General features: G+C 30.9%; 7 non-coding genes across 7 annotated transcripts; all 7 read left to right on the top strand.

The window, feature by feature from the left end:
• Positions 1–6776: 6776 nt before the first annotated feature.
• Positions 6777–6858, top strand: TRNAS-GCU. Its single transcript has one exon. It is a non-coding gene; the product is annotated as a tRNA-Ser (tRNA).
• Positions 6859–7626: 768 nt separating this feature from the next.
• Positions 7627–7706, top strand: TRNAS-GCU. Its single transcript has one exon. It is a non-coding gene; the product is annotated as a tRNA-Ser (tRNA).
• A 1607-nt stretch (positions 7707–9313) lies between these two features.
• Positions 9314–9395, top strand: TRNAS-GCU. The gene has a single exon. It is a non-coding gene; the product is annotated as a tRNA-Ser (tRNA).
• A 765-nt stretch (positions 9396–10160) lies between these two features.
• TRNAS-GCU lies at positions 10161–10242 on the top strand. The gene has a single exon. It is a non-coding gene; the product is annotated as a tRNA-Ser (tRNA).
• A 1614-nt stretch (positions 10243–11856) lies between these two features.
• On the top strand, positions 11857–11938 carry TRNAS-GCU. Its single transcript has one exon. It is a non-coding gene; the product is annotated as a tRNA-Ser (tRNA).
• Positions 11939–12704: 766 nt separating this feature from the next.
• TRNAS-GCU lies at positions 12705–12786 on the top strand. The gene has a single exon. It is a non-coding gene; the product is annotated as a tRNA-Ser (tRNA).
• A 1608-nt stretch (positions 12787–14394) lies between these two features.
• On the top strand, positions 14395–14476 carry TRNAS-GCU. The gene has a single exon. It is a non-coding gene; the product is annotated as a tRNA-Ser (tRNA).
• The last annotated feature ends 874 nt before the right edge of the window (positions 14477–15350 follow it).

Below are 15350 nucleotides of genomic sequence, written 5' to 3'. Positions count from 1 at the left end.
CTATATAGGAGGTCATGGGATTGAGCCCCATTTGGGAAATATTGATTCATTGCGATTTAGTAGGTTGATGAAGTAGTTATAAAAAAAATATTACATTGTAACAGAGTAATTTGTAGGTAAAAAAAACTAAAATGAAAAAATAATCCGTTTCGATTTTTCTACCATAAAAGAACACACAAGTTGTTTTACCCGAGTGGTTAGGGTGTGTGCCTGCTAAGTACATGCGTTTTCCCAACGAGAGTCCAAATCTCTCAAGTAACGATAAAAGTAAATTTTAAATTATTTGAAACAATGCAATTTTCTTTGGTTAATTCCAAAAATTAAAAAAAAAATATTGTAACTATTTTAAAATATTGAAGTTCGTTTTAAACTTTTGATTGAAGTACATTAATTCTTTAACCAGTTAATGATCTTGTGGACTTTTTAGTGGCATGAAGTGGCTCTCCTAAATAGGACGTCATGAGTTTGAGAGTCTTTGTGATTCAGTAGGTTGAGAAAGTACTTAAAAACAAATATTACATTGTATCAAAGTAAGTTGTTGGAAAAAATCTCTAAAAAAGATAATAATCCGTTTTTTCATATACAATACAAAAGCACACAAGTTGCTTTGGCCGAGTGGTTAAGGCGTGTGACAGCATAGTACATGGTGTTTCCCCGCGAGAGTTTGAATCTCTCAGGGAACGACAGAAGTAAATTTTTAATTATTTGAAACAATGCAATTTTCTTTGGTTAATACAAAAACTATTTTGAAATAATGAAATTCGTTTTAAACATTTAATTGAAGGATATGAACTCTTTAACCAATAAATGATCTTGTGGTCTTTTTAGCGGCATGAAGTAGCTCTCCTATATAGGAGGTCATGGGATTGAGCCCCATTTGGGAAATATTGATTCATTGCGATTTAGTAGGTTGATGAAGTAGTTATAAAAAAATATTACATTGTAACAGAGTAATTTGTAGGTAAAAAAAACTAAAATGAAAAAATAATCCGTTTCGATTTTTCTACCATAAAAGAACACACAAGTTGTTTTACCCGAGTGGTTAGGGTGTGTGCCTGCTAAGTACATGCGTTTTCCCAACGAGAGTCCAAATCTCTCAAGCAACGATAAAAGTAAATTTTAAATTATTTGAAACAATGCAATTTTCTTTGGTTAATTCCAAAAATTAAAAAAAAAATATTGTAACTATTTTAAAATATTGAAGTTCGTTTTAAACTTTTGATTGAAGTACATTAATTCTTTAACCAGTTAATGATCTTGTGGACTTTTTAGTGGCATGAAGTGGCTCTCCTAAATAGGACGTCATGAGTTTGAGAGTCTTTGTGATTCAGTAGGTTGAGAAAGTACTTAAAAACAAATATTACATTGTATCAAAGTAAGTTGTTGGAAAAAATCTCTAAAAAAGATAATAATCCGTTTTTTCATATACAATACAAAAGCACACAAGTTGCTTTGGCCGAGTGGTTAAGGCGTGTGACAGCATAGTACATGGTGTTTCCCCGCGAGAGTTTGAATCTCTCAGGCAACGACAGAAGTAAATTTTTAATTATTTGAAACAATGCAATTTTCTTTGGTTAATACAAAAACTATTTTGAAATAATGAAATTCGTTTTAAACATTTAATTGAAGGATATGAACTCTTTAACCAATAAATGATCTTGTGGTCTTTTTAGCGGCATGAAGTAGCTCTCCTATATAGGAGGTCATGGGATTGAGCCCCATTTGGGAAATATTGATTCATTGCGATTTAGTAGGTTGATGAAGTAGTTATAAAAAAAATATTACATTGTAATAGAGTAATTTGTAGGTAAAAAAAACTAAAATGAAAAAATAATCCGTTTCGATTTTTCTACCATAAAAGAACACACAAGTTGTTTTACCTGAGTGGTTAGGGTGTGTGCCTGCTAAGTACATGCGTTTTCCCAACGAGAGTCCAAATCTCTCAAGCAACGATAAAAGTAAATTTTAAATTATTTGAAACAATGCAATTTTCTTTGGTTAATTCCAAAAATATAAAAATAAAAAAAAAATATTGTAACTATTTTAAAATATTGAAGTTCGTTTTAAACTTTTGATTGAAGTACATTAATTCTTTAACCAGTTAATGATCTTGTGGACTTTTTAGTGGCATGAAGTGGCTCTCCAAAATAGGACGTCAAGAGTTTGAGAGTCTTTGTGATTCAGTAGGTTGAGAAAGTACTTAAAAACAAATATTACATTGTATCAAAGTAAGTTGTTGGAAAAAATCTCTAAAAAAAGATAATAATCCGTTTTTTCATATACAATACAAAAACACACAAGTTGCTTTGGCCGAGTGGTTAAGGCGTGTGCCAGCATAGTACATGGTGTTTCCACGCGAGAGTTTGAATCTCTCAGGCAACGACAGAAGTAAATTTTTAATTAGTTGAAACAATGCAATTTTCTTTGGTTAATACAAAAACTATTTTGAAATAATGAAATTCGTTTTAAACATTTAATTGTAGGATATGAACTCTTTAACCAATAAATGATCTTGTGGTCTTTTTAGCGGCATGAAGTAGCTCTCCTATATAGGAGGTCATGGGATTAAGCCCCATTTGGGAAATATTGATTCTTTGTGATTTAGTAGGTTGAGGAAGTAGTTATAAACAAATATTACATTGAATCAGAGTAATTTGTAGAAAAAAAAACTAAAATCTTTGGTTAATACAAAAACTATTTTGAAATAATGAAATTCGTTTTAAACATTTAATTGTAGGATATGAACTCTTTAACCAATAAATGATCTTGTGGTCTTTTTAGCGGCATGAAGTAGCTCTCCTATATAGGAGGTCATGGGATTAAGCCCCATGTGGGAAATATTGATTCTTTGTGATTTAGTCGGTTGAGGAAGTAGTTATAAACAAATATTACATTGAATCAGAGTAATTTGTAGAAAAAAAAACTAAAAAAAAATAATGATCCGTTTCGAGTTTTCTACCATAAAAGAACACACAAGTTTTTTTAGCCGAGTGGTTAGGGCGTGTGCCTGCTAAGTACATGCGTTTTCCCAACGATAGTCCAAATCTCTCAAGCAACGATAAAAGTAGATTTTAAATTATTTGAAAAATGCAATTTTCTTTGGTTAATTCCAAAAAATAAAAAATAAAATCTTGTAACTATTTTAAAATATTGAAGTTCGTTTTAAACTTTTTATTGAAGTACATTAACTCTTTAACCAGTAAATGATCTTGTGGACTTTATAGTGGCATGTAGTGGCTCTCCTAAATAGGAAGTCATGAGTTTGAGAGTCTTTGTGATTCAGTAGGTTGATAAAGTACTTAAAAACAAATATTACATTGTATCAAAGTAAGTTGTTGGAAAAAATCTCTAAAAAAGATAATAATCCGTTTTATTCATATACAATACAAAAACACACATGTTGCTTTGGCCGAGTGGTTAAGGCGTGTGCCTGCTTAGTACATGGTGTTTCCCCGCGAGCGTTTGAATCTATCAGGCGACAATAGAAGTAAATTTTTAATTATTTGAAACAATGCAATTTTCTTTGGTTAATACAAAAACTATTTTGAAATAATGAAATTCGTTTTAAATTTTTAATTGTTGGATATGAACTCTTTAACCAGTAAATGATCTTGTGGTCTTTTTAGCGGCATGAAGTAGCTCTCCGATATAGGAGGTCATGGGATTGGTCCCCATTTGGGAAATATTTATTCATTGTGATTTAGTAGGTTGAGGATGTAGTTATAAACAAATATTACATTGAAAAATAGTAATTTGTAGAAGAAAAACTAAAAAAAAATAATGATCCGTTTCAATTTTTCTACCATAAAAGAACACACAAGTTTTTTTAGCCGAGTGGTTTGGGCGAGTGCCTGCTAAGTACATGCGTTTTCCCAACGAGAGTCCAAATCTCTCAAGCAACGATAAAAGTAAATTTTAAATTATTTGAAACAATGCAATTTTCTTTGGTTAATTCCAAAAAAATAAAAAAATATTGTAACTATTTTAAAATATTGAAGTTCGTTTTAAACTTTTGATTCTAGTACATTAACTCTTTAACCAGTTAATGATCTTGTGGACTTTTTATTGGCATGAAGTGGCTCTCCTAAATAGGACGTCATGAGTTTAAGAGTCTTTGTGATTCAGTAGGTTGAGAAAGTACTTAAAGACAAATATTACATTGTATCAAAGTAAGTTGTTGGAAAAAATCTCTAAAAAAGATAGTAATCCATTTTTTTCATATACAATACAAAAAGACACAAGTTGCTTTGGCTGAGTGGTTTAGGCGTGTGCCTGCTTAGTATATGGTGTTACCCCGCGAGAGTTCGAATTTCTCAGGTAACGATATAAGTAGATTTTTAAATATTTGAAACAATGCAATTTTCTTTGGTTAATACAAAAACTATTTTGAAATAATAAAATTCGTTTTAAACTTTTAATTGTAGGATATGAACTCTTTAACCAGTAAATGATCTTGTGGTCTTTTTAGCGGCATGAAGTAGCTCTCCTATATAGGAGGTCATGGGATTGAGCCCCATTTGGGAAATATTGATTCTTTGTAATTTAGTAGGTTAATGAAGTAGTTATAAACATATATTACATTGTAACAGAGTAATTTGAAGAAAAAAACTAAAATAAAAATAATAATGCGTTTCAATTTTTCTACCATAAAAGAACACACAAGTTGTTTTAGCTGAGTGGTTAGGGCGTGTGCCTGCTAAGTACATGTGTTTTCCCAACGATAGTCCAAATCACTCAAGCAACGATAAAAGTAAATTTTAAATTATTTGAAAAATGCAATTTTCTTTGGTTAATTCCAAAAAATAAAAAATAAAATCTTGTAACTATTTTAAAATATTGAAATTCGTTTTAAACTTTTTATTGAAGTACATTAACTCTTTAACCAGTAAATGATCTTGTGCACTTTTTAGAGGCATGTAGTGGACTCTCCTAAATGGGACGTCATGAGTTTGAGAGTCTTTGTGATTCCGTATGTTGAGAAAGTACTTAAAAACAAATATTACATTGTATCAAAGTAAGTTGTTGGAAAAAATCTCTTAAAAAGATACTAATCCGTTTTTTTCATATACAATACAAAAACACACATGTTGCTTTAGCCGAGTGGTTAAGGCGTGTGCCTGCTTAGTACATGGTGTTTCCCCGCGAGCTTTCGAATCTATCAGGCGACGATAGAAGTAAATTTTTAATTATTTGAAACAATGCAATTTTCTTTGGTTAATACAAAAACTATTTTGAAATAATGAAATTCGTTTTAAATTTTTAATTGTTGGATATGAACTCTTTAACCAGTAAATGATCTTGTGGTCTTTTTAGCGGCATGAAGTAGCTCTCCGATATAGGAGGTCATGGGATTGGCCCCATTTGGGAAATATTGATTCTTTGTGATTTAGTAGGTTGAGGAAGTAGTTATAAACAAATATTACATTGAAAAATAGTAATTTGTAGAAAAAAAAACTAAAAAAAATAATGATCCGTTTCGATTTTTCTACCATAAAAGAACACACAAGTTTTTTTAGCCGAGTGGTTAGGGCGTGTGCCTGCTAAGTACATGCGTTTTCCCAACGAGAGTCCAAATCTCTCAAGCAACGATAAAAGTAAATTTTAAATTATTTGAAAAATGCAATTTTCTTTGGTTAATTCCAAAAAATAAAAAATAAAATCTTGTAACTATTTTAAAATATTGAAGTTCGTTTTAAACTTTTTATTGAAGTACATTAACTCTTTAACCAGTAAATGATCTTGTGGACTTTATAGTGGCATGTAGTGGCTCTCCTAAATAGGAAGTCATGAGTTTGAGAGTCTTTGTGATTCAGTAGGTTGAGTAAAGTACTTAAAAACAAATATTACATTGTATCAAAGTAAGTTGTTGGAAAAAATCTCTAAAAAAGATAATAATCCGTTTTATTCATATACAATACAAAAACACACATGTTGCTTTGGCCGAGTGGTTAAGGCGTGTGCCTGCTTAGTACATGGTGTTTCCCCGTGAGCGTTCGAATCTATCAGGCGACGATAGAAGTAAATTTTTAATTATTTGAAACAATGCAATTTTCTTTGGTTAATACAAAAACTATTTTGAAATAATGAAATTCGTTTTAAATTTTTAATTGTAGGATATGAACTCTTTAACCAGTAAATGATCTTGTGGTCTTTTTAGCGGCATGAAGTAGCTCTCCGTATATAGGAGGTCATGGGATTGAGCCCCATTTGGGAAATATTGATTCTTTGTGATTTAGTAGGTTGAGGAAGTAGTTATAAACAAATATTACATTGAAACATAGTAATTTGTAGAAAAAAAAACTAAAAAAAAATAATGATCCGTTTCGATTTTTCAACCATAAAAGAACACACAAGTTTTTTTAGCCGAGTGGTTTGGGCGTGTGCCTGCTAAGTACATGCGTTTTCCCAACGAGAGTCCAAATCTCTCAAGCAACGATAAAAGTAAATTTTAAATTATTTGAAACAATGCAATTTTCTTTGGTTAATTCCAAAAAATAAAAAATAAAATCTTGTAACTATTTTAAAATATTGAAGTTCGTTTTAAACTTTTTATTGAAGTACATTAACTCTTTAACCAGTAAATGATCTTGTGGACTTTATAGTGGCATGTAGTGGCTCTCCTAAATAGGACGTCATGAGTTTGAGAGTCTTTGTGATTCAGTAGGTTGAGAAAGTACTTAAAAACAAATATTACATTGTATCAAAGTAAGTTGTTGGAAAAAATCTCTAAAAAGATAATAATCCGTTTTATTCATATACAATACAAAAACACACATGTTGCTTTGGCCGAGTGGTTAAGGCGTGTGCCTGCTTAGTACATGGTGTTTCTCCGCGAGAGTTCGAATCTATCAGGCGACGATAGAAGTAAATTTTTAATTATTTGAAACAATGCAATTTTCTTTGGTTAATACAAAAACTATTTTGAAATAATGAAATTCGTTTTAAATTTTTAATTGTTGGATATGAACTCTTTAACCAGTAAATGATCTTGTGGTCTTTTTAGCGGCATGAAGTAGCTCTCCGATATAGGAGGTCATGGGATTGAGCCCCATTTGGGAAATATTGATTCTTTGTGATTTAGTAGGTTGAGGAAGTAGTTATAAACAAATATTACATTGAAAAATAGTAATTTGTAGAAAAAAAAAACTAAAAAAAAATAATGATCCGTTTCGATTTTTCTACCATAAAAGAACACACAAGTTTTTTTAGCCGAGTGGTTTGGGCGTGTGCCTGCTAAGTACATGCGTTTTCCCAACGAGAGTCCAAATCTCTCAAGCAACGATAAAAGTAAATTTTAAATTATTTGAAACAATGCAATTTTCTTTGGTTAATTCCAAAAAAAATAAATAAATAAAATCTTGTAACTATTTTAAAATATTGAAGTTCGTTTTAAACTTTTGATTGAAGTACATTAACTCTTTAACCAGTTAAATGATCTTGTGGACTTTTTAGTGGCATGTAGTGGCTCTCCTAAATAGGACGTCATGAGTTTGAGAGTCTTTGTGATTCAGTAGGTTGAGAAAGTACTAAAAAACAAATATTACATTGTATCAAAGTAAGTTGTTGGAAAAAATCTCTTAAAAAGATAGTAATCCGTTTTTTCATATACAATAAAATAACACACATGTTGCTTTGGCCGAGTGGTTAAGGCGTGTGCCTGCTAAGTACATGGGTTTCCCGCGAGAGTTCGAATCTCTCAGGCAACGATAGAAGTAAATATTTTAATTATTTGAAACAATGCAATTTTCTTTGGTTAATACAAAAACTATTTTGAAATAATGAAATTCGTTTTAAATTTTTAATTGTAGGATATGAACTCTTTAACCAGTAAATGATCTTGTGGTCTTTTTAGCGGCATGAAGTAGCTCTCCGATATAGGAGGTCATGGGATTGGCCCATTTGGGAAATATTGATTCTTTGTGATTTAGTAGGTTGAGGAAGTAGTTATAAACAAATATTACATTGAAAAATAGTAATTTGTAGAAAAAAAAACTAAAAAAAAATAATGATCCGTTTCGATTTTTCTACCATAAAAGAACACACAAGTTTTTTTAGCCGAGTGGTTTGGGCGTGTGCCTGCTAAGTACATGCGTTTTCCCAACGAGAGTCCAAATCTCTCAAGCAACGATAAAAGTAAATTTTAAATTATTTGAAAAATGCAATTTTCTTTGGTTAATTCCAAAAAATAAAAAATAAAATCTTGTAACTATTTTAAAATATTGAAGTTCGTTTTAAACTTTTTATTGAAGTACATTAACTCTTTAACCAGTAAATGATCTTGTGGACTTTATAGTGGCATGTAGTGGCTCTCCTAAATAGGACGTCATGAGTTTGAGAGTCTTTGTGATTCAGTAGGTTGAGAAAGTACTTAAAAACAAATATTACATTGTATCAAAGTAAGTTGTTGGAAAAAATCTCTAAAAAAGATAATAATCCGTTTTATTCATATACAATACAAAAACACACATGTTGCTTTGGCCGAGTGGTTAAGGCGTGTGCCAGCTTAGTACATGGTGTTTCCCCGCGAGAGTTCGAATCTATCATGCGAACGATAGAAGTAAATTTTTAATTATTTGAAACAATGCAATTTTCTTTGGTTAATACAAAAACTATTTTGAAATAATGAAATTCGTTTTAAATTTTTAATTGTAGGATATGAACTCTTTAACCAGTAAATGATCTTGTGGTCTTTTTAGCGGCATGAAGTAGCTCTCCGATATAGGAGGTCATGGGATTGGGCCCCATTTGGGAAATATTGATTCTTTGTGATTTAGTAGGTTGAGGAAGTAGTTATAAACAAATATTACATTGAAAATAGTAATTTGTAGAAAAAAAAAACTAAAAAAAAATAATGATCCGTTTCGATTTTTCTACCATAAAAGAACACACAAGTTTTTTTAGCCGAGTGGTTAGGGCGTGTGCCTGCTAAGTACATGCGTTTTCCCAACGAGAGTCCAAATCTCTCAAGCAACGATAAAAGTAAATTTTAAATTATTTGAAAAATGCAATTTTCTTTGGTTAATTCCAAAAAATAAAAAATAAAATCTTGTAACTATTTTAAAATATTGAAGTTCGTTTTAAACTTTTTATTGAAGTACATTAACTCTTTAACCAGTAAATGATCTTGTGGACTTTTTAGTGGCATGTAGTGGCTCTCCTAAATAGGACGTCATGAGTTTGAGAGTCTTTGTGATTCAGTAGGTTGAGAAAGTACTTAAAAACAAATATTACATTGTATCAAAGTAAGTTGTTGGAAAAAATCTCTTAAAAAGATAGTAATCCGTTTTTTCATATACAATAAAATAACACACATGTTGCTTTGGCCGAGTGGTTAAGGCGTGTGCCTGCTAAGTACATGGGGTTTCCCCGCGAGAGTTTGAATCTCTCAGGCAACGATAGAAGTAAATTTTTAATTATTTGAAACAATGCAATTTTCTTTGGTTAATACAAAAACTATTTTGAAATAATGAAATTCGTTTTAAATTTTTAATTGTAGGATATGAACTCTTTAACCAGTAAATGATCTTGTGGTCTTTTTAGCGGCATGAAGTAGCTCTCCGATATAGGAGGTCATGGGATTGGGCCCCATTTGGGAAATATTGATTCTTTGTGATTTAGTAGGTTGAGGAAGTAGTTATAAACAAATATTACATTGAAAAATAGTAATTTGTAGAAAAAAAAAACTAAAAAAAAATAATGATCCGTTTCGATTTTTCTACCATAAAAGAACACACAAGTTTTTTTAGCCGAGTGGTTTGGGCGTGTGGCCTGCTAAGTACATGCGTTTTCCCAACGAGAGTCCAAATCTCTCAAGCAACGATAAAAGTAAATTTTAAATTATTTGAAACAATGCAATTTTCTTTGGTTAATTCCAAAAAATAAAAAATAAAATCTTGTAACTATTTTAAAATATTGAAGTTCGTTTTAAACTTTTTATTGAAGTACATTAACTCTTTAACCAGTAAATGATCTTGTGGACTTTTTAGTGGCATGTAGTGGCTCTCCTAAATAGGACGTCATGAGTTTGAGAGTCTTTGTGATTCAGTAGGTTGAGAAAGTACTTAAAAACAAATATTACATTGTATCAAAGTAAGTTGTTGGAAAAAATCTCTTAAAAAGATAGTAATCCGTTTTTTCATATACAATAAAATAACACACATGTTGCTTTGGCCGAGTGGTTAAGGCGTGTGCCTGCTAAGTACATGGGGTTTCTCCGCGAGAGTTCGAATCTCTCAGGCAACGATAGAAGTAAATATTTTAATTATTTGAAACAATGCAATTTTCTTTGGTTAATACAAAAACTATTTTGAAATAATGAAATTCGTTTTAAATTTTTAATTGTAGGATATGAACTCTTTAACCAGTAAATGATCTTGTGGTCTTTTTAGCGGCATGAAGTAGCTCTCCGATATAGGAGGTCATGGGATTGGGCCCCATTTGGGAAATATTGATTCTTTGTGATTTAGTAGGTTGAGGAAGTAGTTATAAACAAATATTACATTGAAAAATAGTAATTTGTAGAAAAAAAAAACTAAAAAAAAATAATGATCCGTTTCGATTTTTCTACCATAAAAGAACACACAAGTTTTTTTAGCCGAGTGGTTTGGGCGTGTGGCTGCTAAGTACATGCGTTTTCCCAACGAGAGTCCAAATCTCTCAAGCAACGATAAAAGTAAATTTTAAATTATTTGAAAAATGCAATTTTCTTTGGTTAATTCCAAAAAATAAAAAATAAAATCTTGTAACTATTTTAAAATATTGAAGTTCGTTTTAAACTTTTTATTGAAGTACATTAACTCTTTAACCAGTAAATGATCTTGTGGACTTTATAGTGGCATGTAGTGGCTCTCCTAAATAGGACGTCATGAGTTTGAGAGTCTTTGTGATTCAGTAGGTTGAGAAAGTACTTAAAAACAAATATTACATTGTATCAAAGTAAGTTGTTGGAAAAAATCTCTAAAAAAGATAATAATCCGTTTTATTCATATACAATACAAAAACACACATGTTGCTTTGGCCGAGTGGTTAAGGCGTGTGCCAGCTTAGTACATGGTGTTTCCCCGCGAGCGTTCGAATCTATCATGCGACGATAGAAGTAAATTTTTAATTATTTGAAACAATGCAATTTTCTTTGGTTAATACAAAAACTATTTTGAAATAATGAAATTCGTTTTAAATTTTTAATTGTTGGATATGAACTCTTTAACCAGTAAATGATCTTGTGGTCTTTTTAGCGGCATGAAGTAGCTCTCCGATATAGGAGGTCATGGGATTGGGCCCCATTTGGGAAATATTGATTCTTTGTGATTTAGTAGGTTGAGGAAGTAGTTATAAACAAATATTACATTGAAAAATAGTAATTTGTAGAAAAAAAAAACTAAAAAAAAATAATGATCCGTTTCGATTTTTCTACCATAAAAGAACACACAAGTTTTTTTAGCCGAGTGGTTTGGGCGTGTGCCTGCTAAGTACATGCGTTTTCCCAACGAGAGTCCAAATCTCTCAAGCAACGATAAAAGTAAATTTTAAATTATTTGAAACAATGCAATTTTCTTTGGTTAATTCCAAAAAATAAAAAATAATATATATTGTAACTATTTTAAAATATTGAAGTTCGTTTTAAACTTTTGATTGAAGTACATTAACTCTTTAACCAGTTAATGATCTTGTGGACTTTTTATTGGAATGAAGTGGCTCACCTAAATAGGACGTCATGAGTTTGAGAGTCTTTGTGATTCAGTAGGTTGAGAAAGTACTAAAAAACAAATATTACATTGTATCAAAGTAAGTTATTGGAAAAAATCTCTTAAAAAGATAGTAATCCGTTTTTTGCATATACAATAAAATAACACACATGTTGCTTTGGCCGAGTGGTTAAGGCGTGTGCCTGCTAAGTGCATGGGGTTTCTCCGCGAGAGTTTGAATCTCTCAGGCAACGATAGAAGTAAATATTTTAATTATTTGAAACAATGCAATTTTCTTTGGTTAATACAAAAACTATTTTGAAATAATGAAATTCGTTTTAAATTTTTAATTGTAGGATATGAACTCTTTAACCAGTAAATGATCTTGTGGTCTTTTTAGCGGCATGAAGTAGCTCTCCGATATAGGAGGTCATGGGATTGGGCCCCATTTGGGAAATATTGATTCTTTGTGATTTAGTAGGTTGAGGAAGTAGTTATAAACAAATATTACATTGAAAAATAGTAATTTGTAGAAAAAAAAAACTAAAAAAAAATAATGATCCGTTTCGATTTTTCTACCATAAAAGAACACACAAGTTTTTTTAGCCGAGTGGTTTGGGCGTGTGGCTGCTAAGTACATGCGTTTTCCCAACGAGAGTCCAAATCTCTCAAGCAACGATAAAAGTAAATTTTAAATTATTTGAAAAATGCAATTTTCTTTGGTTAATTCCAAAAAATAAAAAATAAAATCTTGTAACTATTTTAAAATATTGAAGTTCGTTTTAAACTTTTTATTGAAGTACATTAACTCTTTAACCAGTAAATGATCTTGTGGACTTTATAGTGGCATGTAGTGGCTCTCCTAAATAGGACGTCATGAGTTTGAGAGTCTTTGTGATTCAGTAGGTTGAGAAAGTACTTAAAAACAAATATTACATTGTATCAAAGTAAGTTGTTGGAAAAAATCTCTTAAAAAGATAATAATCCGTTTTATTCATATACAATACAAATAACACACATGTTGCTTTGGCCGAGTGGTTAAGGCGTGTGCCTGCTAAGTACATGGTGTTTCCCCGCGAGAGTTCGAATCTCTCAGGCAACGATAGAAGTAAATTTTTAATTATTTGAAACAATGCAATTTTCTTTGGTTAATACAAAAACTATTTTGAAATAATGAAATTCGTTTTAAATTTTTAATTGTAGGATATGAACTCTTTAACCAGTAAATGATCTTGTGGTCTTTTTAGCGGCATGAAGTAGCTCTCCGATATAGGAGGTCATGGGATTGGGCCCCATTTGGGAAATATTGATTCTTTGTGATTTAGTAGGTTGAGGAAGTAGTTATAAACAAATATTACATTGAAAAATAGTAATTTGTAGAAAAAAAAAACTAAAAAAAAATAATGATCCGTTTCGATTTTTCTACCATAAAAGAACACACAAGTTTTTTTAGCCGAGTGGTTAGGGCGTGTGCCTGCTAAGTACATGCGTTTTCCCAACGAGAGTCCAAATCTCTCAAGCAACGATAAAAGTAAATTTTAAATTATTTGAAAAATGCAATTTTCTTTGGTTAATTCCAAAAAATAAAAAATAAAATCTTGTAACTATTTTAAAATATTGAAGTTCGTTTTAAACTTTTTATTGAAGTACATTAACTCTTTAACCAGTAAATGATCTTGTGGACTTTATAGTGGCATGTAGTGGCTCTCCTAAATAGGACGTCATGAGTTTGAGAGTCTTTGTGATTCAGTAGGTTGAGAAAGTACTTAAAAACAAATATTACATTGTATCAAAGTAAGTTGTTGGAAAAAATCTCTAAAAAAGATAATAATCCGTTTTATTCATATACAATACAAAAACACACATGTTGCTTTGGCCGAGTGGTTAAGGCGTGTGCCTGCTTAGTACATGGTGTTTCCCCGCGAGCGTTCGAATCTATCATGCGACGATAGAAGTAAATTTTTAATTATTTGAAACAATGCAATTTTCTTTGGTTAATACAAAAACTATTTTGAAATAATGAAATTCGTTTTAAATTTTTAATTGTTGGATATGAACTCTTTAACCAGTAAATGATCTTGTGGTCTTTTTAGCGGCATGAAGTAGCTCTCCGATATAGGAGGTCATGGGATTGGGCCCCATTTGGGAAATATTGATTCTTTGTGATTTAGTAGGTTGAGGAAGTAGTTATAAACAAATATTACATTGAAAAATAGTAATTTGTAGAAAAAAAAAACTAAAAAAAAATAATGATCCGTTTCGATTTTTCTACCATAAAAGAACACACAAGTTTTTTTAGCCGAGTGGTTTGGGCGTGTGCCTGCTAAGTACATGCGTTTTCCCAACGAGAGTCCAAATCTCTCAAGCAACGATAAAAGTAAATTTTAAATTATTTGAAACAATGCAATTTTCTTTGGTTAATTCCAAAAAAAAAAATAAAATATTGTAACTATTTTAAAATATTGAAGTTCGTTTTAAACTTTTGATTGAAGTACATTAACTCTTTAACCAGTAAATGATCTTGTGGACTTTTTAGTGGCATGTAGTGGCTCTCCTAAATAGGACGTCATGAGTTTGAGAGTCTTTGTGATTCAGTAGGTTGAGAAAGTACTTAAAAACAAATATTACATTGTATCAAAGTAAGTTATTGGAAAAAATCTCTTAAAAAGATAGTAATCCGTTTTTTCATATACAATAAAATAACACACATGTTGCTTTGGCCGAGTGGTTAAGGCGTGTGCCTGCTAAGTACATGGGGTTTCTCCGCGAGAGTTCGAATCTCTCAGGCAACGATAGAAGTAAATATTTTAATTATTTGAAACAATGCAATTTTCTTTGGTTAATACAAAAACTATTTTGAAATAATGAAATTCGTTTTAAATTTTTAATTGTAGGATATGAACTCTTTAACCAGTAAATGATCTTGTGGTCTTTTTAGCGGCATGAAGTAGCTCTCCGATATAGGAGGTCATGGGATTGGGCCCCATTTGGGAAATATTGATTCTTTGTGATTTAGTAGGTTGAGGAAGTAGTTATAAACAAATATTACATTGAAAAATAGTAATTTGTAGAAAAAAAAAACTAAAAAAAAATAATGATCCGTTTCGATTTTTCTACCATAAAAGAACACACAAGTTTTTTTAGCCGAGTGGTTTGGGCGTGTGGCCTGCTAAGTACATGTGTTTTCCCAACGAGAGTCCAAATCTCTCAAGCAACGATAAAAGTAAATTTTAAATTATTTGAAAAATGCAATTTTCTTTGGTTAATTCCAAAAAATAAAAAATAAAATCTTGTAACTATTTTAAAATATTGAAGTTCGTTTTAAACTTTTTATTGAAGTACATTAACTCTTTAACCAGTAAATGATCTTGTGGCACTTTATAGTGGCATGTAGTGGCTCTCCTAAATGGGACGTCATGAGTTTGAGAGTCTTTGTGATTCAGTAGGTTGAGAAAGTACTTAAAAACAAATATTACATTGTATCAAAGTAAGTTGTTGGAAAAAATCTCTTAAAAAGATAATAATCCGTTTTTTTCATATACAATAAAAACACACATGTTGCTTTGATCGAGAGGTTAAGGCGTGTGCCAGCTTAGTACATGGTGTTTCCCCGCGAGCGTTCGAATCTATCATGCGACGATTGAAGTAAATTTTTAATTATTTGAA

This window comes from Ipomoea nil, unplaced genomic scaffold (assembly GCF_001879475.1).
Source record: "Ipomoea nil cultivar Tokyo-kokei standard unplaced genomic scaffold, Asagao_1.1 scaffold0518, whole genome shotgun sequence".
Taxonomy (NCBI): Eukaryota; Viridiplantae; Streptophyta; class Magnoliopsida; order Solanales; family Convolvulaceae; genus Ipomoea; species Ipomoea nil.
This window is presented reverse-complemented; position numbering and strand designations above follow the sequence as displayed.